The sequence below is a fragment of the Sorex fumeus genome, unplaced genomic scaffold (genome assembly GCF_029834395.1).
Source record: "Sorex fumeus unplaced genomic scaffold, SorFum_2.1 ptg000070l, whole genome shotgun sequence".
Taxonomy (NCBI): domain Eukaryota; kingdom Metazoa; phylum Chordata; class Mammalia; order Eulipotyphla; family Soricidae; genus Sorex; species Sorex fumeus.
Window position 1 is genome coordinate 559,402 of NW_026606127.1, and position 23,192 is coordinate 582,593.

The window sequence follows — 23,192 nt, forward strand, 5'->3', positions numbered from 1 at the left end:
CACGTTTATTCCTTTACCTACTTTCAGGACTCAGTTCCCACCCAGAGTAATCACTTCCAACTATCATTGTCATAGTGGTCCCTTCTTTATTCCAAATGCCGCATTCAGCACTTGTGGCAAGCGTCCAACCATTGACCAATTCTGCTGGCCTGTGTTTCTGCTATCTTTGGGTATTAGTCTCATATTCTGGATTTTTATATCCAAAAAATGAGGCAGTCCAATCAGTATACCCCTTTCCTTCTGACTGATTTCATTGAGCATGATAATCTTCCCTGTACATCCATTTAGAAGCAAATTTCATGATGTAAGTTTCCTGCCAACTGCGTAGTACTCAATTGTGTAGGTATACCATAGTTTCTTCTGGCCATTGTGAATAGTACTGCAGATGGTATTTCTGTTATAAATATCATGTTTAATGTAACTTACATAGGAAAATACTTCCCAGGTTCCAAACATACCGAATCCACTCACAAACACAAAGTTTTTTACTTTTTAAAAAATATAATTTATTATGATGCTTTCTAAAAAACGGAAGTTATTAACAAAACTCAGGGAAAGCATATGCTATTAAAGACAAAAAAATAACCTTAAGAAAGGACAACTGCTATGTGTTCTTCCTCCTCAAATATCCATGTGTTTCTTGATATATTGTCAATATCTTTCTATAGCCTTAAAATTCTTCAACCTCATTCCTAAACACTATTTAAAGTTATATTAATTTAATAGGTGTAATCAGTTTTATAGAATATTTATAGGATTCTTTCAAATTTTGCATAAACAACGTTTGAATTAGCCATAGCACCGTAGCCCTGTCCTCCCATTGTTCACTGATTTGCTCGAGCGGGCACCAGAAACGTCCCTATGGTGAGACTTTTTGTTACTGTTCGTGGCATGTTGAATACATCACAGGTAGCTTGCCAGGCTTTGCCATGAGGGAGGGTTACTCTCAGTAGCATGCCGGGCTCTCTGAGAGGAGCAGAGCAATCGAACCCAGGTTGGCCGCATGCAAGGCAAATGTCTTACCCACTGTGCTATGGCTCCAGCCCATATATATATATATATATATATATATATATATATATACACATATATATGTGTATTTATACACACATACATATCTACATATTCCTCTTACACGGCTCTTAAGCTCCAACTCATATTTCTTCCTCCTCCAATTCTTTACTACTTCTCTCCCCATACTTGGTGCTCAACTAATTTCCGAGTGCCCTCAGATACATTTCTGAGGCCATGATAAAGGAATGCATAACACATGCGTGCAAGGAAGGCACAAAGCATATGTAGATAAATTTCATATGGACATATAATTGTGATGACTAGTTTACAAACTGTATTCGCTTCAAGTACAGAGTTCCTCATCTCAGCGACTCTGTATTCATACTCCATGCACTGTCAAATATCCAGCTACTGTCCACAACCAAATAACAACATTCCCCTACCCATTTCAGTCATTTAATTTCCCTCCTATAAGGACGATTTTGATGTCAGAGTGTAAAGGTTTGATTTTGCTTTTGTTTTATTCGTCCATTTAATTTTTTTCTTTATATTCCAGAAACAAATCAAATATTTAAAAAAAAATAAAGGACAGGAGGTGATATCAGGCAACAAATGAAATAGTTGATGTGGCTGAGAATCAGCAAGAGTCTTCCAGGTCAGAGTGAGGAAATTAACATCCAGTTGTCCTTCCCAGCATATTTCCAAAGGGCTGGCTTGGAGCAGGGTACATGCTGGGAAGAACCGCAGGACAGTAGTAGTGTCTTGAACATATAGGAGCCTATGTTCTTCTTTGAAAATGTAATGGTATTGACCTCCATTGCAAACCACAACACCCTAAAACAAAGAAAAAGCAAAAGGGAATGCCCTGAGGTGGGGCGGAGTGGGGGAGATGGGGGGTGGGAGGATCACTGTGTTCCTTGGTGGTGGAGAATGGGCACTGGTGGAGAGATGGGTACTTGACTCTTGTATAACTGAAACCCAAGCAGAAAGGTATGTAAGTCTACAACTGCACCTCATGGTGTTTCACTAATAAAAATAAATAAATAAAAATTAAAAAATTAAAAGTACTATGAGCTGGTATAAGTATAAAATGTAATGGTGTTGACTAGATTACATCAAGATCATTTTTTCTATTGAATGCTATGATTCATCTTTGATTCACTGATTGATACTTTGAAATGTCCCAGTTCATTCTCATTCAGAGAAGTCATTTATTTCTTCGAGTACTGATTTGTATATGGAATTCCTCACAAAATACTTTATATAATGCATATTCAGGGACTCAATGATAATGTACTTATTACCATTTTCAAAGAATACCAAAATACACTTTTAATAAGATTTTCTTGGTTCTCTATCTAAAAGCTAAATGACAACAATTAAGTTTAACTCAATATTTTCTAAAGCGTATTACATTAGTACTTGAAAAGAAATTTTAATAGACTCTGGGAGAGGGGAGGAGGAAAAGTCATGGATCTATAAGGATCAGTACAAGTCTTTGGGTGTGTGGGGCATGGGAGTGTGTAGAAAAGTTGAGATCACACTCAGCTATGTGATCTAATCTCTATATATCTATTCTCTAAATTAGATACCAGCGATGTATCCACACAGGTGTATTCATATGACTATCATGTACACTAGTGAGATCCAGGGAAATAATTCTTAGCACTGACATTGTTGGAAATTTATGTAGTAATCTGGTTTTAATGATTAAGTTGTTATGATTTCACAGGGAGTGTTTGTTTCCTTAAGCAACCTGGAATGTCTTTAAAAGACCAAATATAGGAACATTCTTTCATTTTTAATTTAATATAGAAAATTCTGAATTTACATGTTAAATAGGGAGGAATATCTTTTTCAATAATCTATTTGGGACACTGTCCTTTACTTGTTTTATTAGGAACTGAATGTGGTACCCTATAATCTCTAATTCCATCCCTAGACCTCCATTCTCTACTTGTACCAATCAGGACAAACTTCACTTTAGGCCCAGTTTTCAGTAATCTCAACTAAACATTAAAGTAAAAAATAAGTCTCATCAAATAATTCTGTTATCCAGCAGTTGTTTAAGATGCTTACACAAATGAACAGAATATTGAGAAAGAAAAATTCTGCTTGAAGTAGGCACAGAATTCATGTTGTAATTGACCATATAAAGGAAAGAAAATTAAAGTAAATTTCTTGTAATTTCTTGTAGTCTTGGAACCATGTTGACCATGGGGTAGTCAGCTAGCTAAGTCTTCCTTAACTTGGATTTCCCTTGTTCACATCCCTGATATCACTCTTTTCCTGCTCAGATCCCATTCCCAGTATATCATGTTACCCCCAGATCTTCTTGTTTCAAGCTTTGTTTTCAGAGGAACCCAAATTTCAAGCCCTCCTTTCACACTTATTGTCTCTTTTCCCATCAGTTCAGACTTTTCTCCCAACATTTTTTCCTCAGTGAATACAACATTCCTTCAAGAGAGTTGAAGCTTGTTAGTTTTAAGAGATTACTGAGATCAATTCCCTCCAGCCATACATTAAAGGTAGCAAAACACTCTTCACGTTTTTCTGTTCCCAGCCAGTCAACTACCCTTTCCTGGGAAAATCTATTAACTGGTTAGTCTCAGGTCAATCATAAACTGCGTTCATTTCCCCCCATATTCAACAAAGTAGTTACTGGTACCAAGCAGATTTAGTTAAATATGTGATCCTGTTGACATATATTTGCACTTGGGATCCATGTGAACACCTTCCACCTGTCTTTTATTGAAGGTGGTCTCCCAGTTTGCTTTTCCGGTGGCATTCTGTTTCTCACTATTCCTCTCCACAGGTAAGTGATGTGAAAATAACATCTTTAGTAAATGGTATGATTGAAAGCTCCAGAAGGAATGCCAGCCCTTTTTAGCTCTCTCGGTCTTATATGTAACCTGTTCTTTGGAACCTATCTTATTTTTGTATGTTTGTCTTGAATCTCCTTTACAAAAAAATATTTTAACTTATTTGAAAAACATCCACAAACTATCCCATGATGATCACCAATTTTCCACTTCTCTACCCTTCCCGGTTTCCTTTCCATCCATCCATCACCCCATTAACTCTCCTAGGGCCATCTCTTTCCACCACAACCTTCCAGGCTCAAGGTCAACCGGTACCAACTGCTTTGGGAGTGGTGACCTAGGACGCATGTCTTAGTACGGTACCTATGGCAATGCAGCCACAACGCTATTTATAAAGTTGGTTCTTCTGTGAGCTGCAGTTAAAAGCGATGTTTAGAGAAAGCTACAGGCACCAGGAACCATGGAAGACCAAAGACCAGCCCCTCAAGCTAATATAATTTGAGCTCCGCCCACCAGAAATTTCCTGAAAGCTGGCTTGGCTAACTTGGGGAGTTTACAAATCCAAAGACTTATAAAGGCAGTGGACCGCATTGTTGAAACTCACTAGTAAAGTGTCACCATGATAGCAACTCTGAATATTGTTGGGAATAAGTGAAATGGTGCAGCTAGGGGTGCTGAACAGATGGCCTGAGGACATGTGACTTATCTTTGCATTTCCCAGGAGCTATATTCAGGCTTAAAGCTGCAACTGTTCTCTTGGCTTTGTCCCTGTTAAGAGTCATACTTAAATGACTCTGAGGGCATTGATCACTCATCTGGTAGGTTTATTCCCCGGTGTTTGTGTTCGCATCCCCCAGCCATCATTTATTGATAGACCACCCAAACCTTTTAGTGATGTGTCTCAAATTTGGTTATTTTCCAAAGGTGGCCATGAGACGTAAACAGAGCGTCCATTGAAGAATTTTTACTTTTCTTCTGGTCATCTTAGACTCATCAGACTTTCTCAGCCTATTCCAAATTTATTCTATTAACCGAAAACTGCAGACTGTGCCATTTGTCCAATTTTATTTCGAGGACACCAGGGATAGGCATACTTGACTGTACTTTCTCCCTGCTCTGTGCTCAAGTTCCACATCTGGTCGGTCTCTGGGGACCATCAAAGTCTGCAAGAAATGAACTGAGAACTTCTTGGTTGCAGAGAAAATGCCCTGTCAGCTATACTCTTCCTCTGACCCTACCCCACTCTTCATCAGGCCCATGCAATTTCTCCTATGATGGGCTTTATAACCCTGGACTAAGTTTGTATTTCGTAGAGTCTTGTCTATTCATCCTTTTTCCTGTCTCTAACTTCCCATTCTTTCCCATCCCATCCCCCAGCCACTCCCAAAAACAACCACAATAGGCAGCATCTCAAAATTTAGAATTTTTATTAACAAAGAATTAACTATGATGCATCTCTTTAATTTGAAAAAATATATTAGAATAAATAAATGGTGTATGGCATGTCAGTGTTTGCCTAGGAAAACCATCTGGTACCTCAAATGGAACCTACCATTCCAGCTACTCCCATTACGTAGCCATAATAGAGAGAGATTTCCATCTCTTTTCCCTCTCAATAAAGTACTACACTTTCCCCCAAAGAGGTGAGTTTGGCAGTGTTCTCACGCTCATGCTGAGCCTTCCTTTTCATAGCCTCACGCTCTGGTCTATGCTCTTTGGTGATGGGCTTTGACATGTCTGGCTCGGGAACATTGGGCTTTCTCCATGGAATCGGTTGGAAACGGAAGTCTTGGAGGAGAAACTGACTCTGACGTTTGGGTGGCTACTGCTGCTGGTTCACAGAGACTGGAGGAGGTTCACGCTGGAGAGAAGTGCCAGGTGCTGTTGTAGGGAGCAGGTCTAGAAGCTGTGGGGAGACGAATAGGTCGGCTACTAGGGTTCTGCAAACCTTGTCGAGATGGGTTGCTTGAAATGGACTGAGCAGGTTTGGCAGAACCCGACAAAAATGCAGTGGTTGACCAGGAAGAATTGGCAGCGGTTGGCTGAGCTGCATTGGTAGAGCCAGGCTTGGCATGGTAAGCTGCAGCAGGACCATGTGAGGACACAGATTGTCGTCTCCGAGGAAGAGGTCCAGCTTGTGGATTCTCCATGGTAAGAAAAGGCAAAGGTACCAATTTGACCTTCCCAGGATATGGCAGGTCAGACTTTGCTGGCGATGAGCGTTTTTCAGCACTGCTACTTGGTTTATGTGCTTTGACCTGAGATTTCTCAAGGCCTTTTCCATCCTGTGTAGCACCTAGCCATAGCTTGACAGCTGAGGATGGCTTGCCTTCTTTAGGCTTCTTTGAGTACTCAGGACCTAGGAGGAAGAGATTCCAAGTTTTGGATCACTTTCCTTCCCCAAAGCATGAAACACTTGGACAGAATCCAGCATGTGTATGCCTAGGTAGCAGCAGGGCTTTTTAACTGCCTCTTGGCAAAGCTCAGATTGAGTTTCCTTGCGTTTCCTCTTGCCAATGGTGGGCTTTTCTTCTGCCTTGACCTTGTTCCCTGGCTGCTTACACTCCTTAGCTTTCTTAGAGTTTTCACTGGTGTTTTTTATCTTCTCCTGCCCATGGCTCCTTGTCTTGCTGATACTGCTGGAGGCAGCTTTTTGAGATTTGCTGTTAGTTTTGGCTTTGGTCTTAGGACACCTATCACGGACTGCAGCATTACGAAAAATCCCCGCTCCGCTTAGCATGCATTCTCGGACGTTTGGCTGGATTGTGGCCTTGGGTTCTCCCTCAAGAGTTTCAGAAGCCTCCTTTTTGTTGTTCTGTTTTGCATGGGAGGTCTCCTTAGTTCCACTTGAGTTTTCTTGCACCTGCTTCAGAGTGATTGTGTCAGTGGTGTTCATTACCTGCAGATCTTTGCATTGATCTAAGTCTACTGGCATCTGGTAGGTCTCCAGAGGTTTTGAAAGCCCAGTTTTCATTTGATCAAATTTCTTAACTTTTTGTTCCTGAGTTGGAGTTGGGGTCAGCGCCAGGTTACTTTGGCTGGAGATATTATGGGAACTTCCCGAAGCTCAGGTGCTGGATTACACTCAGGTCTTTGAATCCTGCTACTGCAACATGGGGGCAATTCGGAAATTTGTTGCAGACCAAATGTCTTCCCTGAAGGTTGCAATGCCTGGGAAGTCTTCCTCCCCAGAAAATTCAACACTTAAAAGAACCATGGAAGAAATCAGTGCCTGCGAAATGAGATATTCACTCCACAAAACTAATGGTGCAACAACAGTGCACCTACCAGCAATAGGCAAGGCTTTGTTACTGGCTATTCTAAGGAAAATGGACAAGTCCCTGTGCTTGAAGATTGGAGGTAAATATTGTAGTTCTTACTGTTTGTCATGTGATGTTCTTGTTTTTTGGTTTTCTTTGTTTTTGAAAGTTTTTCTGTGTAAACTAACTTGAAAAATAAGAGACTTGGGACAGAGGGATAGTACAGTTAGTAAGGCAATGGCCCTGCACACAGCTGACCTCAGTTTGATCTTTCGTATCACTTATGATCTCCTAAGCATCTTCAGCAGTGATCCCTAGCACAGATCCAGGAGTAATCCCTGAGCACTTCGGTCTGTGACACAACTTCAACGTCCTCCAAACAGAAGGATTTTTTTAAAAAATTATAGATTTTCAAACTAATAAATGCCATACAGAGCTTAGCATTGTAATGTATTGTACTCTCAATTTATTCACTTTCATGGAAAAATAAGAGGACGTTAATATCATAGAATAAGAGTGTGAATGAAGCACTACTTCAGCATGATATTTGTGCTGGAGTACAGATTCTAGGTTTCATGATTTGAGTCAGAATCTCTGAACCATAAGTGTATTCAGAACCTTGCTATTCATTAATGGAAGGGAAAGTTAAAGTGTACCATTACAATAAGAGTTCTGAAACTTCTTAAGAAAATAACGAAATACTAGTTTAAGACATGTTTTTTACATTTATTGTGGTAATTCTTGAGGACTGCTGAAATAGAATGTGAAAAATGTGGCATTCCCTGCCACAGAGGTTGAGTGGGATGGGGGTTATGGTGGTCGGAGGAATACTGGGAACCGTGGTGCTGGAGAATGGGCACTGGTGGAGGGATAGGCACTACATCATTGTATAAATGAAACCAAGCACAATAATTTTAAGTCTACATCTGTCCCTCCTTATGTTTAACTAATAAAAATTAAAAAAATAAATGAAATAACTAGGGAAAAATGTCGCATTCTTTTGTGTGCTCCTGAAGTTTCATGATATGAAACCTAGATGTCTATTTAACATCATACCTTCCAATCTCCATTAGGAACTCTTATGTTGAGAGTGAAAATAACATGCTGTAAAAGGAGTTACGGAAGTAAGCATGAACTGAGTTTAGTTAAGTTCTTTTCATAAACTTAAAAATCTCAGTGTATATGAATATCAACTGTCTAAGGACAGTTTTCCTCTTTTTTGATCCCGATTTTTGAATTTTCCTTCCCTTCTCTCCGTTTTACTCACCTTGATAACTCGATTCTGTGATGGGTTGAGCAGACAGAGAGAAGTCGATTCCAGAGGAGGAGGCTGGTATTTGGTTATTTGGCGGCTGGACCTCCTTCAGAGCCATAAATATTTCTCTAGATGAGTTGTTGTAAGCTTGGGGGGCAGAGCCATTTTGACCTATGTATGACATGGAGCCATAGGACTGCAGGCCAGAAAGGAGAGTTACCAGAGTGCCTTGATGATTGTAATACACCTGGCTTCGTTCCTGGTAGGGAAGTGACAGGCTTTGACTCTGATGTGGAACCAGACATGGTGTTCTCTCAACAAGACTGGCAGAAAGTGATGGGTACACAGACACCGTGTTGTTGGTATCTAGGATTTTCTCATAGCGAGCTGCCATAGACATGGAAGAGACAGCGGTGTCTTGGGCAAGGACAGTCACAGAAAAGTCTCCCATGGAAGACTTCTCTTCAGCACTTCCTGCAAGATCCCATTCCAAAACACTCGGGTAGGAAGCAGCTGAGGTGGATATATGACTCTGGTGAAACACTCCAGATAGCATTGTTGTGCTGAAATGTTGGTAAAGATAGGCACTACCCATCAGTGGTTGGAAAGAGGTGCCAGAGGCTGAGGGCAGGAGCCAAGCAGAAATACCAGCTGAAGCAGATACACTGGAGTATTTGCAGACACTTCCTGTTATTGAAGCTGCATCGTTAACCATGGGAAGGGAAAGCTGCAGAGTATGTGCTTTTCCCAATAAAGATGGAATTTGAAAATTTTCTGTAAGGAACAAGAGGGTGATAAACAAAATCTGTGAGAATAATAATCTCCTTCAACACTGAGAGGAACAATATGAACTTAAATTTTAAGCCATCAAGATGCTTCTAGTAACAACAGTCAACTGAATTTCCAAAATTCCAACAATTTGGGGTGATTCAAAGCCGGGAACATTTTGGCACTTTGTGTATTTGGTATCGTGCTCCCAAAGTGAACACAGAACTGTAGAAGAACCAGGTGATTGTGTCTGTACCTGGATTTCTTGCTTACAGATAGTCTCTCCTTACCCTAGAAAAGCCTGTAGCTTGCTATCCTATTGACTCCTATGATATCTCTGAGAATGGAAGCTTTTTCAAACTAGGAAGTATAAGAGAATGGGAAACATTCTCTGGACAAGAAGAAACCTGAGGCCCAGAAATGGCAAAAAGATTTCATATATTCCAATAATTTTTATTGGGAGGGGCATGGGGTGGTGTAGAGTATGGACCAATAACTGACAGTGATCTTGGTTCTTCCTGGCTCTACACTCTGGAGTGACCCCTTATAACATTCAGGAGAGTGTATGCTGTGACAGAGATTCAACTGGATTGGCTGTGTACAAGGCAAGTGCATTATCCCCTCCAGTACTATATATCTCTGTCCCTTAGGAATTTCCATGTTACACAAACTAAAGCATGTGTTCTTTTGTCCAGGACCCTGCATGATCACTACAAGGCCAGAAACCGGAAGAAAGATACCTTACATTAATATAAGCATTTGTGGTCTTTACAACTATTACCATTGTAATCATCAGGTTTCCATTTGACTTGTGCGATGAGTACCTGTTACTTTCAGTTCACATACGACTTAATCATGTGGATGCACTGAAGGTTACCCTCATTTTTGATCCACTTCAAAAATGACTACTTGAGTTTCTCCCAAGAAATGTTTTTGGAAGGAAAATTTTATTTAAACTCTGTGCCTTACGTTGTTTATCTACTGTGAAGTTACTAATAATTCTGAGAATAATAATGCATACATGAATATAATTTTTCTATTTCATATGATTTACATAGGAGGAAGTGTACAGAAAATATCATGAAAAATATGTATCATAGAACTGAAAAAGAAGTATATAGACAGTAATGAAATCTGGGCTCTGTAGCAAGCAGCATAGTACAGTAAGTTATGGAGAGCAGACCCAAGAGAAAGCCCTGAATAACAGTGGATGTGATTCCAAACAAAACCAAATAAAACAGTACAATAAGGTTATTAATAAATTGTTCCACATATACAATATGAAGACAGTATTCTATTTTAGAAAAAACTGCTAGCCAAAAAATGGGATAGAAGGTGATTTTTGAGGGCACACTTTAGCACTCCATTAAAGAGAAAGGATTTACCAGTAACTACATAACAAAAAGAAAATAGGAGTAATCGTGATTGTATTTCAGAGACAAGAAATGTTTGAAATGAGTAAAATACAGAAAGAAATTTCGAAAGTACAAAAAATTATTCTCATCATAACCTTTGAATATTAACCAGCAAACAACACGTGTTAAACATAGCAGAGGATTTCACTTGATCACACAAGACACAGAAAAGACCATTTAAAAAGTGATCACAAAATATTGCAAATTTATTTTCAACCCCTAGATTAGAATTATATTCATCAACCAGGAAAACGTTCTTCTCAATGTTTAATAAATGAGCACCGAAATCCAATAAAATATCTTTAATGTAGGAAAAATCATAATTAACAAATATGACAAAAATGTGTAATTAGATATGTGAGACTTGATTTTTCTATTTCCTCTTAGGATCTAAAAACAGAAGTTGACTATTATCAAAATACTCTCATGTTAGGAAGAAAAAATTACATGAAATAATATTTGGAAATATGACAAGCAGCTTTAACCTGGAACCTACTTACCACACAAATGTATCAAATCTCCTGATTCAAGTTAGAATATACCATTTTTTTATTTAACAGGCAGCGCGTACATGTACTTAAAAACCAGAAAGTAATAAAAACATTGAAGATTCTGTATCTTCCACCACCCTAGAGAAGCACTATTAGCTATTCATGTGAAGTATCATTTTTGAAGCATGTTTGTACTCAAATTGTCAAGTACCAAGTACTGTGTTCTAAGAGATAATAAGGGAAAAAACCAGCAAGGATGGCTTTCTGATAAACTGCTTTTCCTAATGGTACCCTATTCAAGGCATAGTATCCTTTCTAGTCCTGGCATTTATTGAAGTATATTGCTTGGACTTACCCTCAGTGTATTTATATCAGAATATTTAATATATATCCTTTCTTTGTTGATTTTAAATCTTTGGTTCTCTTCAACATTCTTTCCAAACGTTTTCCCTTTCCTTCATACCTGACATTCCTATTCTTTCTTTCTTTCTTTCTTTGTTTCTTTCTTTCTTTCTTTCCAATTTTATTGTCCCTCATATCGTCTTGGATACTATTGGTCAATTCTTGATGAAAGTGATCCCAAACTTTATTACCTTTGAGGGCTTGCCTCCCTACCACTCAGCACTCCACACCTTTCCAATGCCCCATATTTTTTATTACCTGGTTTAAATAGAAAAATCAAAGGTCAATGATTATTACTATGTAATATCACTATATTTAAAATACTGAAGTATAAATACAAGTGGAGAGACCATTACAGAGAACTCATGCTAGTATATATTGACAGTTTTCCACAGCATCTATATTTTCTGTTTCTGTAAATATACTGTCTCTGATTTACTTGTTTTCAATGGATATCATGTAAAATTTACTATTAATAGTAAAAAGAAACACAGAGAATCAACACTCATATATATGTGTGTGTGTGTTTGTGAATGTGTGTATTTGAGCTCCTACGTATGTCTAAAATATAATGTAATCAATGAGGAAAAACACTTTGTATGTGAGAGAAAGTAAGCTAATGTCTAAAATCACACAGCAAATGTCAAAGTGAAGCTAAAATGAGGCTTATAAAATTCTACTTGAATACTTTCTTTCATTACTCCGTGCTGTTTTTACTTGACTGCTAAGTTTAGGGATAATAAATCCTTACCTGACATGGTCAGAGAAGAAGAAATACCGATAAAAGGTAGACGAGAAGAGGAGACGGTACGAGAGTGCATCTGAGCACTGAAGCGGCTTAAGACCACAAGAGTTCAATACGGACGACTGCTCACTGGTGATTGGTCATTGGTCACTCATCTCTTGCCATGATGATTCACATTTGTTTACAAACAACTACATGGCACTCCCAAGATTCTACCAGTTGGTGGTTGGTTTGGTGAAAAAATGATGTCATAAAGTAGGCAGTTGAAAGGTAGAGGCTTGTCAATCAGGAGGTCAGAATCCCAAGAAGAAGACCGGATTGGATAGAGAGCGGGGTAGAATGAAGCATGCTAGGGAGATGGAATCCTACATGACTGTTATAACAGTTTCACATTCCTCAGACTCTTCTGTTAGAAAAATACTCCCATTATACTCAAGAGCTTAAATATCTCATTAACAAATCAAGAAAATTACTAAATAATCGATTATATTGCACTGCTAAAGAAACACAATTTGGTATTACTAGTATATTTTAGATAACGTTCACAGCACAGCGGGTCAGGCATTTGCCTTGAAGGAGGCCAGCCCTGATTCCGATTCCTCTGTCGGTCAAGCTACCCAGAGTATCTCGTCCACATAGCAAAAGCCTGGCAAGCTCCCCATGACCTATTCGATAGGCCAAAACCAGTGACAACAAGTCTCACAATTTGTTGTAAGATATTACTGGTTCCTGCTTCAGCAAATGGAAGAACCACTGGAGGACAGGGCTACAGTGCTCTGATTGAAAAAATGGTGGTTTCTTTCAATATGACAACACTTACTAGGATAAGTTGTAGATGAATCGAGATGTGTTAAAAAGTAAATAAAATGAGAAGAAATAGTAAATGCACAGGTATCTTATTTGTACAAAACAAACAGTTGATCTCAGTTTAAAACTGTAGAAGATAAAGAAAAACATACGCTCATTTGTCTCAAAATTTTACAATCTAAAAGAAAAGGACAAAAACCAAATTAAGTAATCAAAAAACAAGCAAAACCAACAAATACTGGCAATTAATATGATATATGATGGGCCAAGTATGAATGCTTTGAATAAATTTGTGCTTTAAAAAAATCAGTATTTAGCTATTAAACTTGAATCGAAAAAATAAGCATAAACCATGATCATATAATCTGTATTGAAAAAAGTGTAAATGACTAGTAAACACAAGCGCAATTTTCTTTTTTTTTAATTTTTGTTTTGTTTTGTTTTATTAGTGAAAAACCATGAAGTACAGTTATAGACTTACAAGTTGTTGTGCTTGTGTTTCAGTTATACAGTGATCGAGTACGCATCCCACCACCAGTGCCCAATCTCCATTCCCACCAATCCCAGTATCCGTCCCACCCCCCATCCCCCATCCCAGCCTGCCTCTTTGGTAGGGAACTCCCTTTTGTTCTGTCTCCCCCTTTGGGTGCTGTGGTCTGCAGAAGAGACATTGGGTGGCAATCCTGTTCGGTCCATAGACTACATTCAGCAGTCATCTCCCACCTTGGGCAGATCTTCCCAGCACCCTTTATTGTGTACTCCATTCTCTATCTGCGCTGCCTTTACCCCTAGACAGTGCAGCTGTCCTCTAAGCCATGGAGTGAACAACCTGGTATTTATCACAGCTGTTCTTGGGTGTTAGTCTCTTGTTTTGTTCCTTTATGTTACCCAGAAAAATGCAATCTTTCTATGTCTGTCCCTCTCTTTCTGACTCATTTCCCATAGCATAATATTTTCCATGTAGTACCACACAAGAGCAATTTTCAAGCTCACTAGTCGACAAAGAGCACAAAATAAATGAGAAATTAAAATGTCCCCCCAAATTACAAATATTGAAAAATCAGGTGCTATTTTTCCCTAGCAAAGATGCTAGAAAATAGACCTTTTAAAGTTATTTTATTGAGAATTAAATCTGTATAATAGTTAGGCAATATATAGTTTAAAGCAGTTTAATGTTCTTTAAGTCACTGTCACTGGCACTGTCCTCCCGTTGTTCATCGATTTTCTCGAGTGGGCCCAGTTAGGTCTCCAGTGTGAGACTTTGTTGTAAGTTAGCTTTTGTGTGTGTCTATGGAAATTCAGGGATCAAACCCATAACCTCAGAAATGTGAGCCAAATACTTTATCACCGAGGCATATTTCCAACCGAAGTTCATGATTTTGCCTTTGTTTCTATAGTGCGAAGAATAGAAACCAAAGTTTCATACATGCAAGCCAAGTTCTTTTGTCCTGAGCGATATATCACGTCACAAGTAAGTTATATTTTAATAATTGATCTTAAGTAAACAATTACAAAAGTAGACAAATAGATATAGAGTTCACATCAATGTTATCTTCTTAGTAAAACATTACAATTATAAAAGCTCAATTAACATTTTATACTAACTGAAATTGGTTATTTAAAAATCATACTTATATATAGACTAATATAAATACATAATTGAAAGACTCCAAAAAATGTACTTCCATTTTACTTATATGTTTATTGTGGTTCTATTTTATTCTTAATATATTTATCCCAGGAACAATACAAATTTGCACTTCTGTGAGATTTTTTTTCAATAATTATATTTTATAAATTTTTGGACATTGATATGGATGTGAAATAATTAAAGATGATCAATATATCCTAGAAATATAAAAAAATCTAAGGAAAAGTATGCCATGCATGTATAAAATATATGCAGATAGTTTATTTGATTGAAACCCAGATTTAGTATAGGGGTTAAAGCACTTACCATGCACACAGTCAACCCAAATTAATGGCTGGCACCACCAGGAATGACCCTTGAGCACAGAGTCTGAAGTCCCAAGCAACACATACTATGGCCCAAATACCCCACAAAAATAGAATTATAAATTATCACTTACTATCATAAAATACAAATTTATTTTAAAGTCTATTATAAAATCCATTATAAGTTTTTAAATGTATCAAAATTCACAGATTGACAGGCCACACATATCAGTACTTGCAGACAATGGAATTAAATACTATTAGAAAACCATCTTCTTGGTCAATAGCAGACTATCTATTAAATTTGGGGGTTTTCAAACATTATAGAGGAGTTAGCACCCTTTTTTTTTATTTGAAATCTGATCAAGTCTGATCAAATTTTTTTGATTTGATATTTGATCAAGTCTGATCAAATAATTCTGTTATCCAGCAGATGTTTAAGATGCTTACACAAGTGAAAAGAATATTGAGAAAGAAATGAACACTCCAAATTGTCATTGAATTATGCAAAGAATACATGTTGTAATTGACCATATAAAAGAAAGAAAATTAAAGTAAATTCCTTGTTAAGTTCTGGTAGTCTTGGAACCATGTTGCCTATGGGGTAATCAGCTAATTAAGTCTTCCTTAATTTGGATGTTCCTTGTTCACATCCCTGATATCACTATTTTCCTCTCAGATCCCATTCCCAGTAAATCATGTGCTCACCAGATCTTGTTGTTTCAAGCTTTGTTTTCAGAGGAACCCAAATGTCAAGTCCTTCCTTTTGCACTTATTGTCTCTTTTCCCATCATTTCAGACTTTTCTCCCAGCAGTTTTTCCACATTGTATACAACTTTCCTTCAAGGGAGTTGAAGCTTGTTAATTTTGAGAGTTTACTGGGATCATTTTCCTTTAGCCATACATGAAAGGTAGCAAAACACTTTTCAAGGTTTTCTGTTCCCAGCCAGTCAACTACCCTTTCCTGGGAAAATTTGTTAGCAGTTTATTCTCAAGTCTGTCAGAAACTGTATTCGTTTTCCTCCATTTCCACAAAAGTAGTTACTGGTACCAAGCAGACTTAATTAAATATATGTTCCTGTTAACCCACTTGCATTTGGGATCCATGTGAACACCTTTCACCTGGCTTTTATGAAAGGTGGTCATCCAGTTTGCTTTTCTGGTGGCATTCTGTTTCTCACTATTCCTCTCCACAGCTAAGTAACATGAAAATACCAAATTTCGTAAATGGTATGATTGAAAGCTCCAGAAGGAATGCCAGCCCTTTCAGCTATCTCGATCTTATATGTAACCTGTTCTTTGGAACCTATCTTGCTTTCATATTTTTGTTTTGCTTATCATTTCTGAAAAACCTATTATCGTAATTAAAACACATCTACCAACTCTCCTATGATGATCACCAGTTGTCCAGTTCCCTACCCTTCCCGGTTTCCTTGCCATCCATCCATCACCCCATTAACTTTCCCAGGACCATCTCTTTCCACTACCACCTTCCAGGCTTAAGGTTTAGCGGAACCAACCGCTTTGGTCGTGGTGACCTAGTGCGCATGTCTTAGTCCAGTACATCCCCCAAGGCAGTCCCAACGACACTGATAACGTTGGTTCTTGTGTGAGCTCCAGTTAACAGCGATGTTTAGAGAGGGCTACAGGCACCAGGGACCATGGAAGGCCACAGAGCAGCCCTTCAAGGTAATATAATTTGAGCTCCCCCTGCCAGAAATGTCCAGATGCCATTGCCTGAAAGCAGGCTTGCCCACAGCGGGAAGTTTACAAATGCAAAGACTTACAGAGGCAATGGACCTCATTGTTGATACTAGCTAGCAAAGTGTCACCGTGATAGCGACTCTGAATATTGTTGGGAATAAAGGAAATGGTGCAGGTAGGGGTGCTGAACAGAGGGCCAGAGGACATGGTGACTTATCTTTGCATCTTCCAGGAGCTCATCTTCAGGCTTCATGCTGCAACAGTTCTCTTGGCTTGGTCCCTGTTAAGAGTCATCCTTGAATGACTCTGAGGCGGTTGACCACTCATCTGGAAGGTTCATTCCCCAGTCTATGTGTTCACAACCCCCAGCCATCATTTATGATTAGACCACCCGAACCTTTTAGAGATGTGTCTCAAATTTCGTTATTTTCCAAAAGTGGCCATGAGGCATAAACACAGACTCCATGAAAGAATTTTAACTTTATTTTCGGTCACCTTTGACTCATCTTTCTTCTTTAGCCTATTCCGAATTTTTTCTTTTAATCCTAATCCCCAGACTGTGCCATTTCTCCCATTTTTTTTTTTGGAGGACACCAGGATGGGGCATACTTGACTGTGCTCTGGTCTTACTCCTGGCTCTGCGCTCAAGTTTCACATCTGGTGGTTCTCTGAGGACCATAAATGATTGCAAGAATTGAACTGGGTCCTTCTTGCTTGCAGAGAAAATGCCCTGTCAGCAATACTGTTCCTCTGACTCTACCCCACACTTCATCAGGCCCATGCAATTTCTCCTCTTATGGGTTTATAACCCTGTACCAAGTTTATCTTTCTTAGAGTCTTGTGTATTCCCCCTTTGTCCTCTCTATAACTCCCCATTCTTTCCCATGCCATTCTTCAACCCTCAGCCTTTCCTCAAAACAACCACAGCATCTCAAACTTCATAACTTTTATTTACAACCAATTAACTACGATGCATCATTTCAATTTGTTAAAATTATATTAGAATAAATAAAATTTGTATGGCATTTCAGTGTTTGTCTAAGGTAACCATCTGGTACCTAAAGTGGAACCCACTATTCCAACTATTGTTCACTGGTCACTTGCCAGGATGATTCAAATTTTTTACAAACAACCGCATGGGAACCCCAAGGTTCTTCCAGTTGGTGGTTGGTTTGGTGGGAGAATGATGTCATAAAGTAGGCAGTTGAAAGGTAGAGGCTAGTCAATCAGGAGGTCAGATTCCCAAGAAGAAGACCGGATTGGATAGAGAGAGGGGTAGAATGAAGCATGCTAGTGAGATGGAATCCTACAAGACAGTTTTAATAGTTTGAAATTCCTCAGAATATTGTGTTAGAAAACTACTCCCATTATACTCACGAGCTTACATATTTCATTAATAAATCCAGAAAATTACTAAATAATCATTTATATTGCACTGTTCACCAATATCATTAGCTCTTATTTTTAGTATATTTTATATAACGTTTACAGCACAGTGGGTAGGGCATTTGCCTTGCAGGAGGCCAACCTAAAGTTTTATACATGCAACCCAAGTGCTTTAGCCCTGAGCCACATACCCTGTCATCAGTAAGTTAGCTTTTAACTACAGATCTTAAGTAAACAATCAGAAAAATAGACAAATATATATATATATATAAATGTTCACATAAATATAGGCTTAGCAGTACAACATTACAATTAACAAAACTCAAAAATTTTATTGTCACTGAAATTTATTTTTTAAAAATTATACTTGTATATATACTAATATAAATACATAATTTAAAGCCTCCAAAGAAATGTACCTTCATTTTACTTGTATGTTTCTTGTGGTTCTATTTCTTCTTAATATAGTTATCTCATGAACAACACAAATTTGAACTTCTATATAATTTTTTTCAATAATTATATTTTGAAACATTTTTGGTCATTGGTATTGATGTGGAATAATTAAAGATGATCAGTATATCCTAGAATAATCAAAAATCTAAGAAAATTATGGCATGCATATATAAAATATATGCAGATAATTGATTTGATTGGACCCCAGGCTTAGTATAGGGGTTAAAGCACGTACCATGCACACAGTCAACCCAAATTAATGGCTGGCTCCACCAGAAATGACCATTGAGCACAGTGTCAGAAATCCCAAGCACCACATACTATGGCCCAAATAACCCACAAAGTAGAGATATAATTTATCACTTATTAAACATAAAATGCCAATGTATTTTAAAGTCTATTATAAAATCCATTATAAATTTTTTAAATGTATCAAATTTACAGATTTACAGACCACACATAGCACCACTAGCAAACAATGTAAGTAAATACTATTAATAAACCATCTTCTTGGTCAATAGCAGACTCTCTATTAAATTTGGGGGTTTTCAAACGCTATATAGGAGTTAGCACCCTTAATCTCTATTTTACTCAAGAATCAGTTATATGTTTTCTTTTCTTTTCTTCCTTTCTTGTGGGGAGGGGAGTGCACCTAGATGTGCTCCGGGCTCACTTCTGATTTTCTATTCAGAATTACTTCTGGCAGGCTCAGGGTTCTGGGGATTTAACTCAGATTAGCTGCATACAATGTAAACACCCTCTACACACTGCACTAGCTCATTGCCCCATATGTTTCTTTTTTTAAGAAATTTTTAAATTTTTTTAATAGTGAAGCATCATGATGTACAGTTGTAGATTTACGAATCTTTGTGCTTGGGTTTCGGTCATACAATGATCAAATACCCATCCCTCCACCAGTACCCACCATGGATAATATCCCCCCACCCCCCCACCCTGCCTCTTTGGCAGGGCATCCTCTTTTGTTCTCTCTTTCTTTAGGATGTTGTGGTCTGCAAAAGAGGCATTGAGTGGCAAACATGTTCAGTCCATAGTCTACTTTTAACATGCATCTCCCCTCCTTGGAGGATCCTCCAAACACCCTTCATTTGGTGCCCCTTTCTCTACCTGAACTGCCCTTTCCCCTAGAATACCCGGCTGGCCTCTAAGCTATGAAGTAATCCTCCTGGTGTTGATCTCAGCTATTCTTGGGTATTAATCTCATACTTTGTTACTTTATATCCCCCAGATGAATGCAATCTTTCTATTTCTATCCCACTCTTTCTGACTCTTTTCGCTTAGCATGATACTTTCCATGTTGTACCACTTGTATGTAAATTTCATGACTTCATCTTTTCTAAGAGCTACATAGTACTCCATTGTGTAGATGTACCAAAGTTTCTTTAACCAGTCATCTCTTCTTGGGCACTCAGGTTTCTTCCAGTTTCTGGCTATTGTAAAGAGTGCTGCAATGAACAAATAAGTGCAGATGTCACTTCGACTACACATTTATACCTCTCTGGGATATATTCCCAGGAGTGGTGTCGCTGGGTCAAATTGGAGCTCAATTTCTAATTTTTTGAGAAACGTCCATACTGTTTTCCAAAAGGGCTGAACCAGTCGGCATTCCCACCAACTGCGAAGGAGTGTCCCTATCTCGCCACATCTGCGCCAGTATTGGTTGCTTTTGTTATTTTGAATGTGGTTCAGTCTCTGAGGTGTGAGATGGTATCTCATTGGATTTTGATCTGCATCTCCCTGATGATTAATGATGTAGAACATTTTCTCATGTGCTTTTTTGCCATTCGGATTTCTTCTTTGAGAGAGTTTCTGTTCATTTCATTGCCCCATTTTTGGATAGGGTTGGATGTTTTCTTCTTGTGGAGTTCAACCAGTATTTTGTATATCCTTGATATCAACCCCTTGTCAGATGTGTATTCGGTGAATATCCTTTCCCATTCTGTAGACTGTCTTTGTATTTTGGTCACTGTTTCTTTGGAGGTGCAGAAGCTTCTTAGTTTAAGATAGTCCCATTTATCTATCTCTGTTTTCACTTGCTCAGACAGTGGCGTGACATCTTTGAAAATATCTTTAAATAACATTTTAATAAAACATTTTTTAAAATTTTTTAAAAAAATTTTTAATAAAACATTCCATTAAATGTTTAATGTTGGCAAATACTGTTTGAATCATTAAATTAAATATAAAATTAGAATAATACTTCGTAAAGCATAGGAACACCGCAGAAATAGATGGTATATATCTTATTTGTAAATTTGTAAATGTAACACATTGTCGTTTTCCATTTCAGGGATGAGATTAATCCATAGAGTAGATTTGTTCACTCACAATACTATATACTCTCCTTGATGCTTTTTAAAACTAATTGTCAATATGTCTGTTTCTAATTTTTTTTGAGTACTATAACTCTCTTTGCTATTGTTAGATATTTCTCTTGTTTTATTTTTACTTTATGTTCCAATCTTAATGGTACCACCATCTACTCAGTCAACCTAGCTATACATAGCTAGCTATACATAGCTAGCTATAAAACCTACCTGTATATAGATAGTTTCTCCTTACCCTAGCAATGCCTGTAGCTTGTTCTCCTATTGACTCATATCTTATATCCTATAAGGCAAACTTTTCCAAACTAGGAAGTCTAAGAGAATGGGTAACATTCTCTGGACAAGAAGAAACCTGAGGGTCAGAAATGACAAAGAGACTTCATGTTTTCCAATAATTTTTATTGGGCATTGTAAGGAGTATAGTTTCGACCAATAACTGACAGTGATCTTGGGTTCTTTCTGGCTCTGCACTGTGGAGTGAACCCTTGTAATATTCAGAAGAGTGTCTGCAGTAACAGAGACCCAAAAAATTGGCTGTGTACAAGGCAAGTGCCTTATCCCCTCCAGTACTATATCTCTGCCACTTATGAATTTCCAAGTTACGGACCCTAAGCATGTGGACATTTTTCCAGGACTCTGCATGATCACTACAAGGCCAAAAACCGGAAGGAAGATACCTTACATTAATATAGGCATTTGGGGTCTTTACAACTATTACCATTGTAATCATCAGGTTTCCATTTGACTTGTGCAATGAATATCTGCTAGTACGGTTCACTTATGACTTAATCTTGTTGATGCATTGAAGGTTACCCTGATTTTTGATCCAATTCAAAAATGATTACTTGAGTTTTTCCCAAGAAATGTTTTTGGAAGGAAAACTTTATTTAAATTCTGTGTCTTAAATTGTTTATCTACAATGTAGTTACTAATAACTCTAAGAATAATTATGCATACATAAATATAATATTTCCATGTCACGTGGTTTACATAGGAGGAAGTATAAAGAAAACATCGTGGAAAAATATGTATCATAGAACTGAAAAAGAAGTATATAGATATCAATGAAATCTGGGCTCTGTAGCAAGCAGCATAGTACAGTAAGTTATGGAGTGCAGACCCAAGAGTAAACCCTTAATAACTGTGGATGTGGTCTCAAACAAAACCAAATAAAACAGTCCAATAAGGTTATTAATGAATTGTGCCACATATACAATATGAAGAGTGTATTCTATTTTAGAAAGAACTTCTAGCCAAAAAACGGAATAGAAGGTGATTTTTGAGTGCACACTTTACCAGTCCATTAAAGAGAAAGGATTTAGCAGTAACTACATAACAAATAGAATAGGAATAAACGTGATTGTATTTATAGGTAAGAAATGTTCTAAATGAGTAAAATAGAGAAACTTTGTAATTACAAAAAATTATTCTCATCAATACCTCTGAATATTAACCACCAAACAACACGTTTTAAACATAGCATATGATTTCAGTTTATCACACAAACAACAGAAAAGACCATATAAAAAATGATCACAAAATATTGCAAATGTACTTTAAAAACCTAGAGTAGAATTAACTTTATTAACCTGGAAAACGTTCTTCTCAATGTTTAATAAATGACCACCAAAATCCCATTAAATGTTTTTAATGTAGGAACAATCAAAATTAACAAATATGACAAAAATGTGTAATTCGACATGTGAGGCTTGATTTTCCTATTTCCTCTTATGATCTAAAACAGAAGTTGACTACTATCAAAATACTCTCATATTAGGAAGAAAAAAATCACATGAAATAATATTTGTAAAGATGACAGCAACTTTAACCTGGAACCTAACTACCACACAAATGAATCAAATCTCCTGAATCAAGTTAGAAAATACCATTGTTTTAATTTCAACAGGCAACGCGTACATGTACTTAAAAACCAGAACGTCATAAAACATTGAAGATTCTATTTCTTCCACCCACCTAGATAACCACTATTAGCTATTTATGGGATGCATCATTTCTGATGCATGTTTATATTTCAAACTGTCAAGTACCATGTACAGTGTTCTAAGAGATAGTAAGGAAAAAAGTCATCAAGGATGGCTTTCTGATATACTGGTTTTCCTACTGGTACCCTACTCAAGGAACAGTATACTTTCTAGTCCTGGCATTTATTGAAGTAAATTGCTTTGACTTGCTCTCAGTGTATTTACCTCATCATATTTAACATATATTCTTTCTTTTTTGATTTTAAATCATTGGTTTTCTTCAACATTCAATCCAGACGGTTTCCCCTTCCTTGATAATTGCCGTCCATATTCTTTCATTCTTTCTTTCCTATTTTATTCTCCCTCATATCGTCTTGGTTTTGA